The 23,084-nt window shown below is 43.1% G+C and overlaps 1 long non-coding RNA gene across 4 annotated transcripts in view; it reads left to right on the forward strand.

The window, feature by feature from the left end:
* Positions 1-266: 266 nt before the first annotated feature.
* Positions 267-23,084, forward strand: part of LOC123648917 — a 69,993-nt gene continuing 47,175 nt past the window's right edge. For all 4 annotated transcript variants that reach the window (XR_006738819.1, XR_006738821.1, XR_006738822.1 and 1 more), the window contains exons 1-2: positions 267-379; positions 22,210-22,533. This is a non-coding gene — a long non-coding RNA (uncharacterized LOC123648917). The remainder of the gene's footprint in view (positions 380-22,209; positions 22,534-23,084) is intronic.

The following is a 23,084-nucleotide window of genomic DNA, read 5'->3' on the forward strand; positions in this document are numbered from 1 at the left end:
CGGGATCATCATACATTTTCCAAAGAGAAAATGGACTCTCACTTTGGAAAACACAGAATCATGTTTAGTTTTAGGTCCTTTAGAAAACAACTCCTTGGGCCGCTGGAAGACCAGGCTGTACAGGGCGTTGTGTAACCCGATCGGGAATCACGTTGCACTGACGAGTTCCACAGGCTTTTGCTGCAATAATAAGCTTGATCTTCTTATTCAAATACAAGTAACAACCGCAGCCGGCTCCAAGTCACGTGTGCAGGTCACATGGCGCTCTGACGCAGAAACAGGCTGGCACTCATTAACTAATGCTGACTCCCGGGGAGAAAATGCGGGTTTTAAAGACACGAACTCTGTTTTTATAAAACCACCAGGACTGCAACAGAAGGTAGACAGGGTGGGTGGGGCGTCTGATTCCTGCTAAGTGCTTTACAAGGAAAGGAAAAGCGCCAACAAGCACTCCCTCCTTTCGTTCCTCTCCCAGAACTTTCCAAACTTGCCCAGCTTAGCCGCCTTTTCCAAACCTGGAGGAGCCTTGGGCGGCTGCAGCCCCAGCTGCGTCCCCGAGCCAGAGGGAGGGGCCGCGAGCCTGGCGCTGGGTCCGAGCGCTGAGAAATGCAGGCTTGCTCGGGTCTGAGTTTAGCACAAAGCCAGGTTTCCTCTTCCTTCAGAAATTAATGCTTCTGGGTCGGTGGAGCTGGGGCCGGGGGTGGGGGGAGCTTGTGGGGCACTTCTGGGCTTTTCGTTAAAATGAAAAATAACATCCAGAATGTGGCTTCTTGAAGTCTTTCTGCGGTAAGAACAGAAACTGCAAGAACTCTGACTACCTGAATGTTCCCTTGTTCAGCGGTTTGAATGTAGAAAAAAGTTCTTTCACTTTCTCTAACTTGCCTGTAGTGTTACTTTGTGCTTTCAAAAACTGTAATTGTCCAGCCGAGTTTGTTTGATTTCAATGTAGAAATGACAATGGTGGGCGTGAATGAAGACTTTAGGATCTTTGCTGGAGGGACGGGATAAAGTACAGATAAAAGCAGAAGATGGGCCTTTTTTAAAAAAAAAAAAACCTAGGTACGTTTTATTTCACGTTGTGCAAAAAGTATTTCCAAAAGCACTATACAATACAGATTCAGCCTTACGAGAAAACCCACTGGTGTGGGCTGGGGTCTTTTAATCTTACTTCGTTTAGCTCTTTTTAGAAAAAAGAAACAAAGAATTTCACTATATCTCTGAAGTATAATTATTTCAGGAAATTTAGTTAGGGCGTTTGGTTATCTCTCTCTTCACTTTTTCTCCATCCTACCCTCTTCAAAAAGCTAACATAAAAGTGTGTTTAGTAAGTGACCCAAAGGGGTGAACCCAGGTTTAGTAAGGCCTGAAGCTTATACAATTTGGAGGGCCTTTTGGAAGGAAGAGAATATAAAATTATATGTACAAAATTAGGTATTAAAGTATCATTGAAATTTAGAAAAACATTATTATTGACTGATTAACACACCTCTAAAATCCTTTTATCCTGTATTTTGAGGCATGTATTCTTTGATGGCCTGTTGTGTTCCTGACAGGAGAGAATTTTCATCTTGACCAGTGATTAATGTAAGCGTGTGCCTGCAGTTGTAGAAGATTGATGAGTGGAAATCTTTGCCCCAGACTTGTGTGGGGCCCTGCCTATTTCATCTCTTGTTTCTACTCCCCTGGCCCACAATACCTCCAGCACCAGACGTGGCGGGAACACGCTCATGTGGTGTTATGATACCTGGGTCTGAGCCTTCACAACTCCAGGCTGAATGATTGGCACCTTGTGCTGTAGGAATATTCCTGGAAACCTTTTCTATTCCAGGACAGCAGTAGTAGCTTGGCTGTGTGAAAGTAACTGCATCATTGTAATCCACCCAAACTGAAGGTAGCTCTAACTTAGATTCCTTAGCCAGATCTTGGAAATGCCCGTGGTCATTCCAAAGCCACCCAAAGGAGGGGAATGTGGCCAAAGGGAAGTCAAAGTACAAAGAGGCAGCGATCTGAAACAATGGAGTCTCTTACCCTTGCAAAGTTTATCATAGCAAGTGATTGTAGGAACATGATGCTAGGGCCCTGGCGTGGGCCTCCAAGAGGGCCAGTGAAGTGAGAGGCCTGAAGTTTCATTTTCATCAGCTTCATGGTAAATCTGCTTCTGGGAACCCCGGGTTCATAATAAATGTATTGCAAGGAGCCATTTTCTGGGTTCTAGAGAATTCAAAGATACTTGTGTGGAAGTGAGGGGAAACTTCCCCTTCACCCCAGAAGGGCTGCTGAAAGATCGACTCACAATAAAGCAGATTAATAAGAAAATTTATTTCCCTTACCTTGCTATGGGGAGAATCACAGGCTGATTACCCAATTTCCCAGTGGGATCCAAAAGTTTATATACTGGAGATGAGGAATATAGGTAACTCTGTTGAGTGGCAATAAATGGTTGCTAGGGAGGATGAATAGAATATTAAGGAGAATGAACAGATGGGGGGAAACAGATTAACTTGTAAATGATTCTCTTTGGAAATTAAGTTAACCTGAGAGACAGGTATTATCTTTAAAATGGGTTGGGCCAGGTGTGGTTGCACTCTTGATCTTCTTTCCTGCAATGTAGTGAGATAACTGGCAGGGGAAGGAAAAGCAATTGTTCTTTTGGATGGGTCTGTCTGGTTTCATGCAGATAGAGGGAAAGCCCCTTCCAATACCTGTTGATCTCTAAAGGCCTTTAATTCAAAATACTCTTTATACCAAAGAGGCACATTTTGGGGTGAAATTTCCTGAGCTCCTTCACTTGTTTGAGGTGAGCTTGCTTATATGGACATCTATGGAATAATTAATTTGTCAGGGTAAATTCCATTTAATAAAAAGCCTCTGTTGGGACTGCAGGACTCAGCCCCAGGAAGGGTTCCTCCTGGCAGCCAGGGAGGGGGAAACCTCACGCAGGGGAAGGGATGAGGAGAGCAGGACAGGGACCGGCTCTCATTCCAGACTCCTTTTGTGCACAGCACTCTGTCTAGGCATGGATTCCACGCATCACACCCTTTGTTTCTAGGAACGACCCTGTGAAATGGCTCTTAATATTGCTCCTGCTCTGCAGATGAGAAAATGTTTCCTGCTTACACAGGGTGAGAGCATTTCAGAGTATGAAGTTAAAGCCAGGTGTGTTTGCCTCCCCAGGCTGGTGCCTTTGTGGCAGAACTCTGACCTTCAGCTTTTTGTGAAGCAAATGCTGTGCGTCTTGTTTTTGTTGCTAGAGTGGAGCTGACTTTATTTGTAGCAGTATCTGGTTATAGCTCCCCTTTCTTTACCTCCGTTCTTGCAGAACATGATCTCATGGCCTGCTACAATAATTGGGGAGTGGAGTGGATAGGATCCCCTGACCAGCTTTAAAGTTCTGCTATCCCCCCATCTGATGATGATGGTCTTTCCTGGCTTTGCTGTGATGCCCCTTGCCCTTGTCAATGCCACACTTGACTCTCAGCACTCCACCTCATTGATTGTCTCTGAAACATGCCACATGCCTTTGCCTTTATGGCCCACACACCACAGAAAGACTCACCTTGCTGAATCACCTGCTTAGCTTGTCAGGACAGCACTTTGAATTTGGAAAGACTTACCAATGTGCTTTTTGTGGGGGAAAGGAGGCTGTCAGTCCAGACACTTTCTAAATGCACTAATTAGCTGGATGGAAATGCCCAAGTGCAAGCAGCAACATCTCCTCTCCCAGAAGAGATAAACCATCGGATACATTTTCTTAAGTGCAATATCCGTGATTCTTCAACCCAGGACAGCCTGTGGACAAGGCTAAAGAGCATTACTGATTCCTTTAGCTCGGGGTTTTTCAACCTCAACACCATTGACATTTGTCACCAGACTGGAAGTGGGTGGGGGAAATGTCTGTACATTTTTTTATTTTTAATTTATTATTATTATTTGTAGAGATAGGGTCTTATTTGTTGCCCATGCTGGTCTCAACTGATCCTTCCGCCTGGGTCTCCCAAAGTGCTGGGATTATAGGCATGAGCCACTGCGCCTGGCCATGCCTGTGCATTATAGGATGTTTAGCAGCATCCCTGGCTGCTACCCGGTACTCCCCCACCCCTCCACCCGCCTAAATTGTGATGATCAAAAATATCTTCAGACATTGCCAAATGTCCCCTGGCGGGCAAAATTGCCCATGGTTAAGAGTCACTGTTTGAGCTCTGTCAACAGACTCTGCCACCATCAGCTTCCAGTTCTGTTGACTCTGAAAACAGAGTCAGGAGGCAGAATGGCTTTTTTTTTTTTTTTTGAGACAGAGTCTGACACGCTTGCGTGGGCTAGAGTGCCATGGCGTCAGCCTAGCTCACAGCAACCTCAAACTCCTGGGCTCAAGCGATCCTCCTGCCTCAGCCTCCTGGTAGCTGGGACTACAGGCATGTGCCACCATGCTTGGCTAAGTTTTTCTATTTTTAGTTATTTGGCTAATTTCTTTCTATTTTTAGTAGAGACGGGGTCTCACTCTTGCTCAGGGTGGTCTCGAACTCCTGAGCTCAAGCAATCCTCCTGCCTTGGCCTCCCAGAGTGCTAGGATTACAGGCGTGAGCCACCGCACCCAGCCCAGAGTGGCTTTTGAATATCACACGGGAGTGACTGAACAGTAGGAGTGTTCTAGTAGACACAGAGCTCACCATGCCAACCCTCTTGGATGAGAATATTGTGAGGAAAAGGGTAATACATTCAACACATTCATTTCTCTACAGTCATAGTTAACCTGAGACTGAAATGGTTACCTGAAAACGTTAGTTGGTAGTTGGGAGCTCTGTAGTCAGAGATCCAGATTTGAATCCCAGCTCAGCCCCTGATTAGCTGTGTGACCTTGGACAAGTTACTTTACCTATCTGTGTCTCTGTTTCTTTATTGGTAATATAGAATAATAATATCTATATTGTAGAGTTGTTCTAAGAACGAAATGATAACGTATGCACTCAACACATAGAAAGTGCTTAACCAATGTAACCCATTTTTAAAATTTCTGGACAAATCTTTGATTCTTTTTTTATGATATAGAAAATAGATTTCTGCCCAAATTTTCCAGATAATTGTGTCAACCTCTTGGTTTGTTGATCTTGAAGCAGTGTGTTAAACATCGACTTTAGAATCTTTTCTTCCTGCTCTATATGGGAAGTACAGATGCCTTCTCCTTGAGAATTTCCATGGTTATCGACAAACCTGTGCTCTCCTGGGGAAACTGCCCACCACCAACTGGGGTCAGGGATCTTGGCCACAGGCTCTTTGGCCTGAGGGGTGTTTGCTCCACAGGTACTGAGCACAGGGGTGTTTTACAAACATATTTAACCCCATCATGTCCATGAAAGGGCTTACTAATGTATTCAATTACAAACAGGAGATAATTTTTAAAAAATGGAAACAAGCAAAAAGGTAGTGAATGCTACCCTTGTGTATGGACCAAGTCACTCAACATTAGGAAGGTTATATAGGACAAAGAGTAATTGTGTAATATATAAAAGTTGCCTTTCCTCTGTAGTCAACCACAATGAGCAAGAGATAGGACAAGTACTAGACTAAACCCAAAGGACCTGATGTGCCGTGGCTTGAAGCTCAGCACCAGCAGAATCTACCAGCTCCATGCAGGAGAATGCTAGCTGCTTGAAGACTCAGAGGCTAGGAGTGCTGAAATGTTTATGCCAAGCCGTGGATATTTCCTCTACATAAGGCCCCTTTGAATTTGCCTGATTTCAAAGTGCAGTGGGGTGGTGGGCATGAAGCTGCTAAGGAGATTCTTACAATTCTTGCAGATGTTATCTGTCTCAATGGAATTTTCAATGTAGAAAAAGTGGATTTGTTGGTGAAAAATATGCCTGAGAGTGCAGACGTGATGTTGGAGGAGGAGCACGTGTTTGATTTTTAAAACACGCCTGTTTGGTGGAAATAAATCTGAGGGCCGCAAGCTTAAACCCTTCCACGGCAACTGGAATGACAAACAGTGCACTTAAGAACAGCCTTTCAGGACCTAACCTGCTTCTGCTTGGAGAAGCTTTGCAACATGAATGGTCTTGCTGCTGCCTGGCAGCCACTTCGTTATTTCTCCACAAACGCGACATGTAAGCTCAGATTTGTGAACATGGGGATCGTTTTTTAAAATTCTGAGGGCATAAACAGATGGTATAGTTCCAACCTAGACTGTATCATTCTGTAATCTTTAGGAGATGATGAAAGAGTGGCTTCCGTAGAGGTTTAGCTTTGTAGAGCAGGAGCCAGAAGCAGCTTAGCAGAGCACAGGAAAGCAGGTTCGACCCCTGTGGCTATTCACTTCCCCTTCATCTCCCTTCTAGCCCAGCAAAGTCTGAGGCCTTGGAATTCTAGCCAAACCTATTGGCTCATGTGGAAAAATGAGCAAGGAGAATGAGCCAGGCAGTTGGCCCAGGCACCAATGCTGAGTTACCCATTACGATTGAGCTCTAGGGCAATTTACATTTATAAATCCACATCACTGTAGAATAAATCTTAGAAGTTAGCTGTGACAGTTCAGTTTAGAATGTAAGATGGCTTATTTCAACATAGTGTGTGTTTTAAAAAATTTTTTTTTTCGAAATAATTTTAGACTTACAGCAAAGTAAAAATAGCTGGGCACTATGATGCACACCTGTAATCCCAGCTACTTGGGAGGCTGAGGCAGGAGGATCGCTTGAGGCCAGGAGTTTGAGGCTGCAGTGAGCTATGACTGTGCCACTGCACTCTAGTCTGGGCGACAGAGTGAGACCCTGTCTCAAAGAAAAGAAAGAAAGAAAGAAAAAAGAGAAGTAAGAATAGCGCAGAGGATTTTTCATATATCTCTCACTCAGCTTCCCCTAAGGTTTACATCTTGTGTAACCATAGTACAATGATCAAAGCCAAAAAATGAACTTTTGGTACAATACTATTAACTAGACTACAGGTTTATTTGGAGTTCACCAGTTTTTCCACTAGCATCTTTTTTCTGTTCCAGGATCCAAGCTAGGATCCCATGTTGCACTTGATTATTTCCCTTAATCTTTTCTAATCTGTGCAAGTTCCCCAGTCTTTCCTTGTGGTTCATGATTTTGTCGCTACTGAAGAACAGCAGTCCGTTATGTTGTACAATGTTCGTCTGTTTGGGTTTCCTTTTGATTTCTGGTGATTTTTTAGCAAGGATACAACATAAGTAAATGATGTGCCCTTCCTGGTGTATCATATCAAAGAATTCTTGATGTCCAAAATTCTTATTACTGCTGATGTTTACCTTGGTCACTTGATTAAGTGGCTGGGCTAGTCTGCTGTAAAGTCACCGTATTTCCCATTTCAGGTAATAAATATCCTGAGGGAGACACTGTTAGACTATGCAACTATCCTGTTTCTCCTCAAACTGTTGCCCACCAATTGGCAGCATCCATTGGTGAGTCTTACTGTGGTGTCCTAATGGGGATTTTGTATTTTCCTTGTTTTTTTTTCTGTATTTATTAATTGGAATTATTCTGTAAGGAAGAGCTGTCCCTTCTTATTTATTTATTCATTCAATTATTTATTCATATCAGTATGGAGTCATGAGTACTTATTTTATCCTATGAGCTATGATCTAATTATATTATCATTTATCTTGTATGTCAGAATGGTTCCAGCTTTGGCTATTGGGAGCTCTTGCAGATTGGTTCCTGTGTCCTTTCAATCCTGTGCTTCCATTCCTCTTTTGAGCACTTTTCTTACTTTCTGGCCCTATAAGATACTCCAGGCTAATCTTGTTTTCCCTGCTCCAACTGATCAACCACTTCTTCAAGGAACCCTGGTTAGTGGAGAATAGCGTTTAGAGACCAACATCTGGGCACTAGATGTGTGCTCATTGCTGCGGGATGTCATTGCTTAGGCTCTCTTAGCAGATAGAGCTAGGAAATATATGTACAGGCATACCTCGCAGATATTGTGGGTTCAGTTCCAGACCACCGCAATAAAGTGACTATCCTAACAAAGTGAGTCACACAAATTTCTTTGTTTCCTGGTCCATATAAAAGTTACATTTACATTGTACTGCAGTCTATTAAGGGCACAATAACATTATGTGTTAAAAATGTGTATATCTTAATTAAAAATACTTTTTTCTAAACAATGCTAATCATCTGAACCTTCAATGAGTCATAATCTTTTTCCTGGTGGAAGGTCTTGTCTCAATGTTGATGGCTGGTGACTGATTGGGGTGGTAGTTGCTGATGATTAGGGTGGCTGTGGCAATTCTTAAAATAAGACAACAATAAAGTTTGCCACGTTGGTTAACTCTTCGTTTCAGGAAAGATTTCTCTGTGGCATGCAATACTGTTTGATAACATTTTGCCCACATTGGAACTTCTTTCAAAATTGGAGTCAGTCTTCTCACACCCTGCTGCTGCTCTGTCAACTAAGTTTATGGAATATTCTACATCCTTTGTTGTCACTTCAACAGTGTTCACAGCATCTTCACCTGGAGTAGTTTCCATCTCAAGAAACCACTGTCTTTGCTCATCCATAAGAAGCAACTCTACATCCATTCAAGTTTTATCATGAGATTGCCAGTCCCATCTTCAGAATCTGCTTCTAATTCTGGTTCTCTTGCTATTTCAACCACATCTGCAGATACTTCCTCCACTGAAGTCTCGAACCCTCAAAGTCATCTATGAGGGTTGGAATCAACTTCTTCCAAACTCCTGTTAATGTTAGTATTTTGACTTCCCATGAATCATGGATGTTCTTAATGGCATCTAGAATGATGAATTCTTTCCAGAAGGTTTTCAGTTTACTTTGCCCAGATCCATCGGAGGAATCACTATGGCACTTACAGCCTTATGAAATATACTTCTTAAATATTAAGACATGAAAGTTGAAATGACTGCTTGATCCATGGGCTGCAGAATGGATGTTGTGTTAGCAGGTATGAAAGCAACATTAATCTCCTTGTACGTCTCCATCAGAGCTCTTGGGTGACCAAGTGCATTGTTAATGAGCAGTGATATTTTGAAAGGAATCTTTTTTTTTTTTTCTGAGCAGTAGATCTCAACAACTGGCTTAAAATATTCAGTAAACCATGCTGTAAACGGATGTGCTGTCATCCAGGCTTTTTTGTTCCATTTGTAGAACACAAGCAGAATAGATTTAGCATAATTCTTAAGGATTTTTGTAATGATAAATGAGCATTGGCTTCAACTTAAAATCCCAACTGCATTAGCCCCTAAAAAGTGAGTCAGCCTGGACTTTGAAGCTTTGAAGCCAGAGATTGACTTCTCTCTAGCTATGACAGTCTAAGGTGGCATCTTCTTCCAAAAGAAGGCTATTTTGTCTACATTGAATATCTGTTGTTTAGTGTAGCCACCTTCATCAGTGATCTTAGCTAGATCTTCTGGTAGCTTGTGCAGCTTCTATATCAGCCCTTGCTGCTTCACTTTGCACTTTTATGTGACAGAGGCGGCTTCTTTCCTTAAACCTCATGAACCAACCTCTGCTCACTACAAACTTTTCTTCTTCAGCTTCCTTACCTCTCTCAGCCTTTGTAGAATTGAATACAGTTAGGGCCTTGCTCTGGATTAGGCTTTGGCTTAAGGGAATGTTGTGGCTGATTGAATCTTCTATCCAGACCACTCAAACTTTCTCTATATCAGAAATAAATAAGGCTATTTCAGTTTGTTATCATTCATGTGTTCATTGGAGTAGCACTTTTAATTTCCTTCAAGAACTTTTCCTTTGCATTCACAACTTGGCTAACTATTTGGCTTAAGAGGCCCAGCTTTCAGCTTATCTCAGCTTTGGACATGCCCTCCTAACTAAGCTTAATCGCGTCTAGCTTTTGATTTCAAGTGAGAGGTGTGCAACCCTTCCTTTCACTTGAACACGGAAAGGCTAAGTTCAATATTGTTGTGTTTTAGGGAATAGGGAGGCCCAAGGGAAGGGAGAGATGGGGAACAACCCATTGGTGGAGCATGATATTTACTGTTTTCTTTAATCCTGGGACAATTCTATCACAATAATTCCCTCATTGCTGTCCCCTGTAGTTAGTCCCATCTGTTGGCAATCACTGATCTGTTTTCTGTTCCTGTAGTGGCCTTTTCCAGAATGTAATGTGGATGGAGTCATACACTGGTCTTTTGCATCTGGCTTATTTTACTCAACAAAATGCATCTACATCATCTCTGCTGTTGCATGAATCAATAATTTGTTTCTTTTAGTTGCTGAATAATATTCCAATAACCGTAGGCTATTGCTGCCATTGCTGTCACACTGCCTTGAGTCCAGGCTAGAGTATTCCAGTATTCCAGAGGAAAAAATGATACTCACACAGCTCCTTTGGTGGTATTTTGGATCCTGGTCTTCTTCCTCAATCTGCCTGCTACTATTAATATTTACTTTTCAAAGTCTTCAAACAGCTTCTGTGTCATCCTGCCTAGGTGTTATAAGTACAGCTCACGAGAGAGGCCAGGTGGAGTGTGTGCTTGCCGTTCCACCCAGAACTGCGACCTCTGTGCATTGTCTGTTTGCTTTTAAATGTCTGAAGTCACTGTGTTTCCTGATCTTGTAAATGACTTATGTTATCTTTATGAAAACCCATAGGATCTTTTCTTTTGGTCTCTAGTGTTTAGAAATCGCTTGGTGATATTCCTTGGTGTGACTCTATTTTCATCCACTGTCTTGGGTACTTGGGGGTGGCCTTTCATTCTGGAAACTCATGTCTCCCTGTTCTGGGTAAACTTCTTAAATAACTTCGTTGGTGGTTTTCCCTCTATTTCTCATTTCTCTCTTTCTGAGACTCCTTTCATTATCCAAATGTCAGGCCTCCTCGACTCATCTTTTTTGTTTCATTTTCCAGCTCTTTGTCTTTGTTCTAGTTTCTGGGATACTTCCCATAAATTTGATTTTCCAGCCTCTTTATTGAATTTGTCGTCTGCGTGCTCCTGTTTTTAATTCTCAAGAGCTCTTTTTGTTGTTGATGTTCTCTGCATGTTTCTTCTTTTTCTTAATGGCACTCTTCTTTTTGTAGGGGTCTCTGTCATCTCTCTGAGGATATTACTTATTTTGGAAAAAGTTTTCTTCTCCCTGCATAGACTCCAAGTTGCTCTTTCCTTTGGTTTGTTGTGAATCTATCTTCATGAAAAAGAGTTGAAAACCAAAAAGCTAAGTGGAAGCTCTGAGCTCAAGGCAGGGTTTGTTGTCTATGAGTGTCACTGTGGAGCGAGCTGGCTGGGTGGACCATTTGTTGAGCAACCCTCATTTCAATATCTTTGGATGATTTCTCTTGGGCTGGTCAGATTCTCTGGAGCAGAACTGTAGTCTCCTGCTTGTCTCCTGAAGATCTGGCCATCAGTCCCCTGGGAGCTGAGCAGGGGAAGAGGGCTGAGGAGTCTTACCACTCAGCATCCACTGTGCGTGAGTCATTTCATCTTCCCGGTTTTGACATGGTGCTCTCAGCTTCCAAGTCCAGAGGCTTCTGTCCTGCACTCTTAAGAGAGTGATATCTCTAGACAATGATGGGGTGAGAAAAAGCAGACTCCTCATGACACAGTTTCAGGAGAGGAGTCTAAAGATGTGTGTCTCTGAGGGTTTTCACCCAATCTTTATTTTCACCACCCTCTTTGAATCTCCACTTCCAGAGGTACCTGGTGCTGTTGGTTCCCGAGAATTTGAAGATTCTGTAGTGAACTAGTTCATCCTTAGCTTAATCAACTGCCGACTCCAGGCCTGTGAAGTCCTGTATCCCTCACTCATCACTGTAGGAGCTGGAAAGCTTCTGTAACTCCGTCACCGCTGTCTCCTCTCCTGTCCTGCCTGTCCTCATGGGATATGACATTTAGAACTCTCTTCACTGTAGTTTTAGTGTGTTTGGGAGGGAGTACATTAGATGTATGCATTTACTTTTGCTTCCTAAAGTGGACGTCTAGAACTTATTGTTTTGAAATTACAGAAATCATAACTGTTGATGCTACCATAGGACTTGGATGCCATCTCGACTTTGCTAGGCCTCAGCTGGACAGGTGGCTTGGACTAAGCCACACAGCTAGTTATTGACCGAGCAGCTTTGGAGTCCAGGACCCGACTTGCCTGATTTTGTCGATCCCATACCCCCACAGTGTCCCTTCTTACCATCGTCAAGGACAAGTAAAACATACTTTCATTTGGAACTAGTTTAAGATGCACAAGAGGTTGCGATAATAAGTTACAGAGCATTCCCATGTGCCCCACCCCCAGCTTCCTCCCATGATGCCATCTTATGTAACAATAGCACATTGTCAAAACCAGCAGCCTGATCTTCTTACAAGACTCTTCAGTCAGGTATAGACTTTCAAGTAACATTTCTGATGTATAATTTGTATATTCTGTTAAGAAAAAGCTAGAAAAAGACCCAATCTTTTCATATTAAGGATCTTACGATCTAAATAGACGTACAAAGATAACCTGCCAAATAACAAAACCCAAATAGAGGTCCAAATATTAATATATTTTACAGCTTTTTTCAGAAAAAGCCAGAAGTGGTGGAAAGAGTACAGATTTTGAAATCAGACAAATCTAGGTCTAAATTGAACTTTGTTACTGAAGATTTGTGTGTCCCTAGGCAAGAAATTACCCTGATTCTCATTTTCTTGATTGTGAAATGGATAATATTATTATCTACTTCTTAAGATTATGAGAATTAAATGAGACACTATGTATATACATACACATATATACATATGCCTGTAGTGTATGACATGAAATAGATATTCATCAAATGGCCAGCCTAATAATTATCAATAATAATCCTTAAAGTCATAATTCTCTGGTTGCCCAGGTGAGCTTAAGTCCTGCTCAAATACCACATAGGACCTTCTGCGTCTTAATTTACTCTGTAAGGGTTTAGACAGAAATCAATGACCCAGCAGCTGTTGCATGTGAAGGAGGCCTAGAGAGGGCAGGGTTACTTTCCCAAAGCAGGGACACGGCGGGTCCACTGCTCCTCCTACGTCCGCCATCAGTGTCAGGTATGGGAAGACATTTAACAAAATGCTAGTAATTTACCTTTACTTTTAAAGCAATCTTTGGAAAAATGACTATGACTCCTTTGGGTGTAGTACAAGGTAGGGGTGCTTATGTAACAGCCAAAAGGGTGAGTTTGTCTCTCACCTGCAACTTCAGTTCACAAACAGTTCAGCGTGCGCCCAGGTTAAGACATTTGCTCCTTTTCAAACTCCCCAATTCCGCACAAGTCCAAGGGTCTCACCCCAAAGAGAAAGTTTTCATCACCAGCACAGTGGGAATGCTTTGGAATTTAAGAACGCATACAAGTTCGAAATTGAGCTTTATTTGATTATCGGAGTAAAAGTACATGTCAGTGTTTGAACTAATGACTTGAGACTTTTCAAAGGCCTCCCCTGGGCCTCAGGCTGGTTGTCAGATGTGCTCACTGTTTCCTACCACACCTGATGCCCCACCTGCCTGACTCTGGCTTGAATTTCCTGCCCTTGGCACCGGAATGGGGCTTGCAAAGGCAGCAGCTGCCAGTTCGGCCCCATAGCAAGGAAGAAGCTCTGCCTGGAAACCTGCCCTTTGTTTAAGTCGCAAAGTCAAGACTGCCCTTTGGGGGTTGGGCCGTCTCTCTGTCAGTGGGGACTAACTGACAGACAGGCCTCAACCAGACTAAACAAAATCCTCCTGTGGGTCCACCCAAGCAGGTTGATGGTAAAACCCTACCTGAGAATAAAGAAAAAGCTACTTTGTGAGCATGCATTTTTTTCTTGCTCTTATTGCCTGTTACTGGAATGAATGCCTTCCAGGGCTTTCTTTATGTCTCCAACCCCGCCCCACAAACGATCACGTTTCCTTTTTCCTGTTTATGTCTTGTCAGTGTGTGGGTCTTTTAGGTGTTCGGCTCTAGCTTTTGGTAGTGTCATAGAACTGCTAATTCAAGAAAATCTCAGCCGAGTGTGGTGGCTCACACCTGTAATCCTAGCACTCTGGGAGGCTGAGGCAGGCGGATTGTTTGAGCTTAGGAATTCGAGACCAGCCTGAGCAAGAGCGAGACCCCAACTCTACTAAAAAAAATTGAAAGAAATTAGCTGGACAACTAAAAATATGTAGAAAAAATTAGCCAGGCATGGTGGTACATGCCTGTAGTCCCAGCTACTTGGGAGGCTAAGGCAGGAGGATCGTTTGAGCCCAGGAGTTTGAGGTTGCTGTGAGCTAGGCTGATGCCACGGCACTCTAGCCAGGGTGACAGAGTAAGACTCTGTCTCCAAAAAAAGAAAAAAAGAACATCTCTCTTCTACTAGTCATGTAATTCACATAACCAGGATATCCTAAAAGGAATTTGGCTATATCTAAATCAGTTGTATGGTAAGTGCTGAACTATAAATGGAAAACATGATTTGTTATAGACTGAATTCTTTCTCCTCAAAATTCATATGTTGGAGTCCTAACCCCCGTATATCAGAATGTGACTACTGTGTATTTGGAGATAGGGGCTTTAAAGAGGGGATTACGTTAAAACGGAGTCATGAGGGTGGACCTAATCCAGTCTGACTGCTGTCCTTGTAAGAAGAGGAGATTAGGACACAGACATTCACGGAAGGAAGACGATATGAAGACACAGGGAGAAGGTGGCCGTCTGCAAGCCAAGGAGAGAGGCCTTAAAGAAACCAACCCTGCCCACACCTTAATCTTAGATTTCCAGCCTCCAGAACTGTGAGGATATAAATGTCTGTTGTTTAAGCCCACCAGTGTGCGGTGCAATCTGATCAGTCTGACATAGGCCTACACTCATGACACCATCATCACAATTATGATCATGAACACGTCTGTCATCTTCGCAAGTTTCCTCATGTGCTCCTTTGTAATTTCTCTGTCCCTCTCCCCCATTTTCTAGGCCAACATTGAATCTGCTCTCTGTCACAATAGATTCGTTTTCCATTTCTAGAGTTTTATATAAATGGAATTGTTCAGTATGGACACTTCTTTCACCTTGCATAATTACCTGGAGGGGCTTCCAGGGTGTTGTGTGTGTCCACATTCATGCCTTCTTATTGCCGAGTAGTGTTCCATGTGTAGATGCACCACGGTTTATCCATTCACTGGTGAAAGGACTCCGGAAAGGCTTGTTATGATTTTTTGAGATTATAAATGGCTATAAGCATTCATGTACAAGTCATTGTATGGACATATGCTTGTTTTTTCTTTTGGGATATACCTGGAAGTGGTTGGAACATATGGTAGGTATATGTTTAACTTTTTAAGAAACAGCCAAACTGTTTTCCAAAATGGCTATACCATTTGCGTTACCACCAGCCGTGTACGAGAGTTCCATTTCCTCCACATCCTTGCCAATCCTTGGTATAATTGGTCTTTTTGCGTTTAATCACTCCAATAGATACACAGTGGTACATCGTTGTGATGTTAATTTGCATTTCCCTAATGATGTTGAGCATCATTGCCATCATCTATCTTTTAAAAATGAACTGTCTGCTCAAAGCTTTTGCCTATTGTTTTTATTGGGTTGTTTATTTTCTTATTATTGAGTTTTGAGAGTTCATTTTGTATTCCAAATACAAGTCCTTGATCACATACGTACTTTGCAAATATCTCTTCCAGCATGTGGCTTGTGTTTTCATCCTCTTGATAGTCTTTCAAAGGGCAGAAATTTTAAATTTTGGTGAAGTCCAACTTATCAATCTTTCCTTTTATAGATTGTGCTTTTGTTGCCTCACCCAATACCACCAAGATTTTCTCCTGTGTTTTCTTTAACATTTGTTACAGTTTTAAGTTTTACATTTGGGTGTATGGTCCATACACCTGAGAGTGCTCCCAATCTCACCTCCTCCTACCTCTCCTGGAAGCACACACCATTCATTAGCCTCCCCTCCCTGCATCTCTTCCACTCCTCCTTTCTGCGTGCTCCTTTCCATGGAGGTGAGCACACCAAAACAAATGTTTTCAACTCCTGCTAAGAGTTGAGTTAATTTTTGTATATGGTACAGGGTATGAATCATAGTTCATTTTTTTCCCCTGCATATGGATGTTCAATGGTTTCGGCACCATTTGTTGAAAAAACTATTCTTTCTCTGTGAATTTCCTTTACATCTTTGTCATAAATCAGTTGTCCTATATGTATGAGTTTATTTCTGGAGTTTTAATTCTGTTCCATTGGTATTTTTGTCTGTCCTTATGTCAATACGGTACCACACTGTCTTGATTACTGTAGCTTTATAGTTGTCTTGAAATGAGGAAGTGTTAGCTCTGAATGTGCTTTGTAGATAACACGACCATTAATGCCTTCATTGCACTGAGACATCCTTTTGGGTGGACTTAATTCATTCCTCTCTTAATCCCCACTGTAGCTCTTCTGCTCAAGCCCTACCCTGTGCCTGCTCCTCTCATGCTTAGTTCTTGACTTTGCCAAATTTAAGGACATCAGCTAACAATTCCCTTTAGCTGTTACTCTCCCACAGCTGTAAGGTTATCTACATTTGCAGTAATCCTTTGCTGCTTCCTTCCTCGCTCCGAGAACAATACTGGTTATAATGACAATTAGTTAATTATAGTTAAAAATATTGAGTTCTTTTTATGGGCCAAACACAGATACGTACTTTACATTCTTTCTTAATCTGCATGACATTTCTATCAGATAGAGATACTATTATTGTCCTCATTTTACAGATGGGAAAACAGAGGCCGTGAGGTTTGTTATGTTTTCTGTGCTTGTGCAGCTAGTAGGAGGTGGAGCTGGTGTTCAGGCCCAGGGCTGTCTGATTCCTGTCCTTCCTCCTGCCTGGAGCTAACACTCCTGCAGTGTTCCCAGTCTCACCTGCTCCTTCCCCATCTGGAAGCTCACACCAGTCATTACCCTCCACTTCCCTGCATCTCCTTCACTTGGCCTTTCTGCTTGCTCTTTTCAGCTCCTGCTAAGAAGTTTTCCAAACCTTTCTCTGCAGCCAGACTTTGATTATGCAGAGTCATGTATTAAGCTGGGTGTTGGACAGCTCCACTGGAATATCTCATGGGTACCCTGAACATCAAAACAAAACTTACTATCTTCCTTCCAAACCTGCTTGGCAATAGAAGGAGTCAGATTTTGGTTTCAAATCCCAGCTCTGCTACTTACCAGACAGGAGACTTTTGAGCCTTGATTTCCTAGTCTGAAAAATGGGGCTAATAGTCCTGCCTCACAGGGTTGCTTTCAGAGCTAAATGATCATGCTAGTTGCTCAAAAATAGGTTATTATTTTTGTCTTCGTCATTATTGTCATCGTCATTGTTATCAGCATCATCGTCATTATCGTCATCTCCTGATACGCCCTTACCTATTTAAGTTCCATAACCACATCCTTTTCCCTGATATTAATGTCTTTGACTCTGCTGTTACTTCTGCTGGAAGATTTCCCTGACATTCTAGACCAGTGATCACTAAAGTGCAAAATCAATCCATAGAGATGTAGGAAGAAAATATTAACGCTTCAATTTATATTCATTTTAAAAATCTCATCTTTTAGGTTTTTATTTATATATGTGTTTTAAATTATTTTATTTTATTTTTTTAGCCAGTCTTGCTTTGTTGCCCAGGCTGGAGTACAGTGGTGTGATAATAGCTCACCGCAGTTTTGAACCCTTGGGCTCAAGTGATCCTCTTGCCTTAGCCTCCTGAGTAGCTAGGACTATAGGCCCACACCACCATGCCTGGCTAATTTTTATTTTTATTTATTTATTATTATTATTACTTGAGACAGGGTCTCACTCTGTTGCCTGGGCTAGAGTACAATGGTGTCATTATAGATCATTGCAATCTCAAACTCCTGGGCTCAAGTGATCCTCCTGCCTCAGCTTCCCTAGAAGCTGAGATAACAGATGCAAGTCACCACACCTGGCTAATTTTTCTGTTTTTTGTAGAGACGTGGCCTTGTTCTTGCTCAGGTGGGTCTCAAACTCCTGACCTCGAGTGATCCTCCCACTTGGGCCTCCCAAAGTGCTAGGATTACAGGTGTGAGCCACTGCATGTGGCATATATGTGTGTTTTTAAATATTTAATAGAGTATGTAGAAAATTTAAAAATAAATATAACTATTGAGGGTGCATATTCAAAAGTTTTTGAGAAGGATGTATTATAAAGGTAGTTGGGAGATCACCATTCTTGACTGGGTAAGGTGCCCCAATTTTGTCCTTTTCCCAGAACACTGTCTGTCATTTGTCATTATTGTCTGTCTTCCTCCTGGACAGCACGAGGGGCAGGGACTGTGATTTAGTCAGAGTGGAAGTTGCCAACAACAGGATCCACTTTAGCTAGTTTTAGCAGAAGTGGATTTATTATCGCCTGTTGGTTTTCAGCTGAGGTTCTTAAACGTTAGGGTGCATCAGAACCACCTGGAAGGCTTGTTTAAGCCAAGACTACTGGGCTCCCACCCTCAGAGTTTCTGATTCAGCAGGTGTGGGGTGGGGCCCAGGAATTTACATTTCTGACAAGTTGCCGGGTGCTGCCAATACTGCTGGTCCCGAGACCACTCTTGGAGAACCACTGGTTACAGATCAGTGGCAGGGGCTGGAGAGGGAGCCCACAGAGCGGGGGCCCAGGTATGATCTCAGAGCCACACTGAACAATTGGCCTGGTCAGGTAGCTGCTGTATCTGCTGCTTCCACTACGAACTCAAAAACCACACCGCCCCTGCTGCAGACCGGAAAGCTGCCAAACCAGGAAGCTGTACTGATGCTGCTCAGAACCCACGAGGTTAGTGACCGACTAGACTTAGTGCCTTTGTCACCCCTGTTGGAGAAGGTCCGAAGCACCCTCATGGCTTCCACAAGGGGCAGTGTGGCAGCCACTTACGGTGCCCAGGCTGCATGGTACCCGAGCTTCTGGCTGGGGAAAGCTGCTATTATTATTATAACTGGAAACCTGAAGGTTAAAGAGGTCTTCAGTATTCCTGCTTTTAGTGCACAGGAGATCTTGCTAGAAGGAGGTTGGAGTGGTTTTGAGTGAGGCCAAGAGCAGCATTTGTCACACATTGTATTTTTCATCTTTGTTCTGGTACAGTGCCTGACCCTAGGAGTTAGCACATAGTAGGTCCCCAGTAAGTAAGAGTTCCTTCTCCCTTTCCTTCCCCAGTGTGCTAGTCCCCTACAGGGTGCTGCAGTGCCTTGGCTGAGGGTTTGCCCTGCTGTGGTGTAATCTCCCTGACTCCTGGCTGGGGCTTCTCTGCCTTTTACATCAATGAGGTAGGCCCCTTAAGCATGTTAGATATGCAGAGGGAGCAGAACAGAATTTTTGCAGTAACAAGTCTGCCTGAGACTACTTCCATCTAGGAGTTAGTCACACTGGCTCACCCAGATCTAGGTCAATTGCATTTTCTCAGTGTGACCTTTCCCCAGCTCCTTCCCTCCACATCCTCATCCCCAGAGCCTGGAACTCAGGACTGCCACCTTGGCCTTGAGAGTCTCTGAGGCTGAATCCATTCCTGGAAAGGAGACCCGAGATCCCACTGCAGGTGAGGTGGGAAGGGGTTTGGAGGGAACTGTCTGGTCCAGGGGCTAGCAGATTTCACAGTTGTTTCCAGTGTACCCTTCAGGTAACAGATGCAAATGTAGATGGTCCCAAATATGATGGTTCAACTTTACAATGGCGTGAAAGCCATCACATTCAGAAGGAACAGTACTTCCAATTTTGAATTTTGATCTTTTCCTGGAGGGCAAGCGATATGCAGTAAGATACTCTCTCAAGATGCTGGGCAGCTCCCAGTCGGCCACGAGATCACCTCGGTGAACGACACTTGATGTCTTCCTGAAGAACACTGTGCCCACTAAACCATCAAGCATCCATGCCCCAGGGCCTCCCACCAGCTATTCTCTGGCCTCTTCAGAAGAGAGAGAAATTGATGACCCTGTCTCTGTAGCATCCTCCTCATCCAGAAATTAATTTCAGTTCAATAGTCAATAAATCACGTGAGATATTCAACACTTTATTATAAAACAGGCCTTGTGTTAGATGATTTTGCCCAACCACAGGCTCATGGGAGTGTTCTGAGCACGTTTAAGGTAGGCTAGTATAAGCTACGATGTTCCAGAGGTTAGATGCATTAAATGCATTTGTGATTTTCAATAGTTTCAACTTATTATACAGTGGGTTCATCGGGATATAACCCCATTGTAGGTTGAGGAGCATCTATAGTGAAGTTGCCTGTTCACCACCACATTTTAGGCAGGTTCTAAGGTTTGCTTCATCCTCTGAGTGTGAGCTGGGGTGCAGGGGGGGTAAAGAGGAGATGTGATCAGAGCTTAGGAAATGTTTCCTCTCGTCAGTAGTCTCAGCCTTCCTTTGAGGCCACCACCGCAGTGTCAGCCACAGCTCTTGCAGACCATGACATAAGCAAACTGTTTTAAAATGTTGGCAATGATGATAGTGTCAGAGCCAAGCTTTTAAACAGGCAGCATGACACAGAGGGAGGAGCACAGGATGTGGAAATAGAAGGTCTCGGGTTTGAATCTTTTCTTGCTTTTGACTGGTTGCCTCACTTTTGCCTCAGTTTCTGCAGCTGTAGAAAGAGAAAGCTAATACCTGGCTTAGAGACTTGGGACGATTTAATATAAGGTGTTTGATGCATGCTATCCAGTGGCAGCAATTATTAATATTTATAATGAAAAGCATTGAAAATGGTCACAGCTCTCAGTTTATTTTGCCTGTACTCGTCTCAGTATCTGTGTGGTCTTAGTGACCACCAAATAAATTTCACTTATTTGTCATCTCAAATCCTTTTGGAATGGGGCAGGGGGTTAAAAGTATTTTTTATATTACATATTTATTAAGTGGGCACTCTCCGTGTTAGGTGCTGAGGATACAGTCTGCTTTCTGGGATCTCTCAGTCAACGGGGGAGGCAGACACACACACATCTAAGCACATGACAGTGAGGGTGTGCAGTCATCCAGATGTGACATGGGGCTGACAGCCCAGAAGAGGGGTGGCCGAGCTCAGTTGTGAAGGTCTTTGAAGGTGGTGAATGGGTTCCGGGGCTGGTGAGAGGATCATTCGATAGGATGCAGTAACCGACTGGCTGTGGGAATGAAGCCAAGGGGCCAGACATGGGTCACTTCTGGGTTTCTGGCTCCTGTGACTGTGTGGATGGTCATGCTTTGGCCACATGTTCTTAGACTACTATACCACCACAATCGTAGGACAGTCTTAGTAATTCTGATTTCCACTGGGTTACTTTTGGTACCAGAATTTAGTTGTCCTATCTTCTCTTTTCTAATAAAATTCTACCCTATAACTAGCAGGAAACGTGAATAAGAGCAGAATAAAGGCAGAAGCCTTTGTTCTTTTTTCTCCTAATAGGAAGCCACTTAGGGTCATTTCTGTGCTGTTGACTTACAGAGCCCATTAGAGAACGAAGGGGCGCGAGTGTAAGAGCTGGAGTGAGGGCTGCACCACGCTGTCGCCCGGAGAGTGCTCAGTGCCAACTGGCACAGCCACATTGCCAGGCACAGACCCATAGGTTATGAAACATTCAGTACTGTGTTTGCATGGGAGAAATACAAAGAGGAGAAAGAAATGCGTTGTAAAGGTGGTCTGATCAGGTATTGCTCAACTCACTGCCTTATAGACCAGGAACCATTTTGGCCAATGCATTTAAGGAACAGAAATGGAAAACAAAAACTTTCAAATTGTATTTTTCTCAGATTTCGGTAAACTTGAAGGGAAGTTATTTCCTCAGTTTGAAAGAGAGTTTTTCTTCCAATTAAGATGAATACAGAGATTAATTACAAAGGACCTAGATAAAATAAAAATCTACTACAGTGTATTTGAAAAGGTAAAGAAATTCGTGATGGAAGAAGTGGGCTCTAGCTGAGGCTGAGACGGATGATTCAAGTGTCTTTTATATTACTGAGCACTGGGATTCAAAGCTGCAGAGGAGATACGCTTACCACTGCGTGTATGTGCATTTTACACCAAAGACTGAAAGCTCAAAGCAGCCCAGTTAGCAGGTGTACTGCTTATGCTACAAATGTACCGCATGGTATGGATTGCTGCCATGTAGCTCGTTTCTGCAAACATACCTTCCTGGTGTAATGTTCTCTTCCTGAAAGCAAACAACTTCTAATATTGGATTCTTGAGTGTATCATTAAGCCTCTCCAAACACAAATTCATCTACTATGCTTTAAAAGTAATGGCCCGCACAGCTGTTTATCTTTGTGACTATTTATCTATTTATACCTTTGCCTGTATTTATCTACAGGTAAATGTGGAATCACAGAAGCATTAATGAAGTAACTATCCCTGAACAGTCAGCAGTCAGAACCAAGCCTTCAGACTGACACAGCAGCAGCACGTATCGGGGAAAGAAACGTTTTAGGTAGACTCCTAAGTGTGTGTCTGGTTAACTTGCAACCACACAGAGTGGCCGGGGCAAAGGTGTGTCTCAACCCTTTGAGGTGTACTTGGAACTCCACAGCTGGAGGATTAGAAGTTGTTTGCTCACTCTGTTCAAAACAAGAGGTGTAAAGGAAGTTCAACAACCACCACCGAAAGATGACTCGTCATTTGTAACTGGCCCTGCTTGGTGAGTCCAGTGCATTTATAATCTTTCAAAGCCAAGTGCAAAGGCTCCTGAGCCTCATTCGTCATCCAACTGCAACATTCCTGTTTATCGTGCACTTTGTCCCCACAAAACCTGAACCACAGTAAACTTTTCCTTCCCAAATTTTTCCTTGGACTGAAAGAGCCACCGCTTGATCTTTCTAAATGATTGCAACCCATGTCTGTTTTACATAGCTGGTCCCTGGGGGTTGTAATTGCAGAAGTATAACCTGGCCGTTATATCACATGGCCCAAGAAACTGTCAGGGCACCAACGTGCTTCCTGCCAGACAGCCTTTTGCAGCCGAAGGCACTAGTGCCCTGTCTGTGGTCACTGTCTCTGCAAGAACAACTCTCTCATCTTCCCAGGGCAAAAAGGAGGTGTATGTTGACGACATCGAGTCAAAACTTAGAACCCTGGGCCCTCGCGGTGCACCATATCATTTTCCTTTTAATGGAGTGGCTTGGTCAGGTGTGAATTGGCAAGGGTTTTTGTTTGTTTGTTTTTATTTTTATAAAAAGAACTGTTTTTAAG

Source organism: Lemur catta, chromosome 13 (genome assembly GCF_020740605.2).
Source record: "Lemur catta isolate mLemCat1 chromosome 13, mLemCat1.pri, whole genome shotgun sequence".
Classification (NCBI taxonomy): domain Eukaryota; kingdom Metazoa; phylum Chordata; class Mammalia; order Primates; family Lemuridae; genus Lemur; species Lemur catta.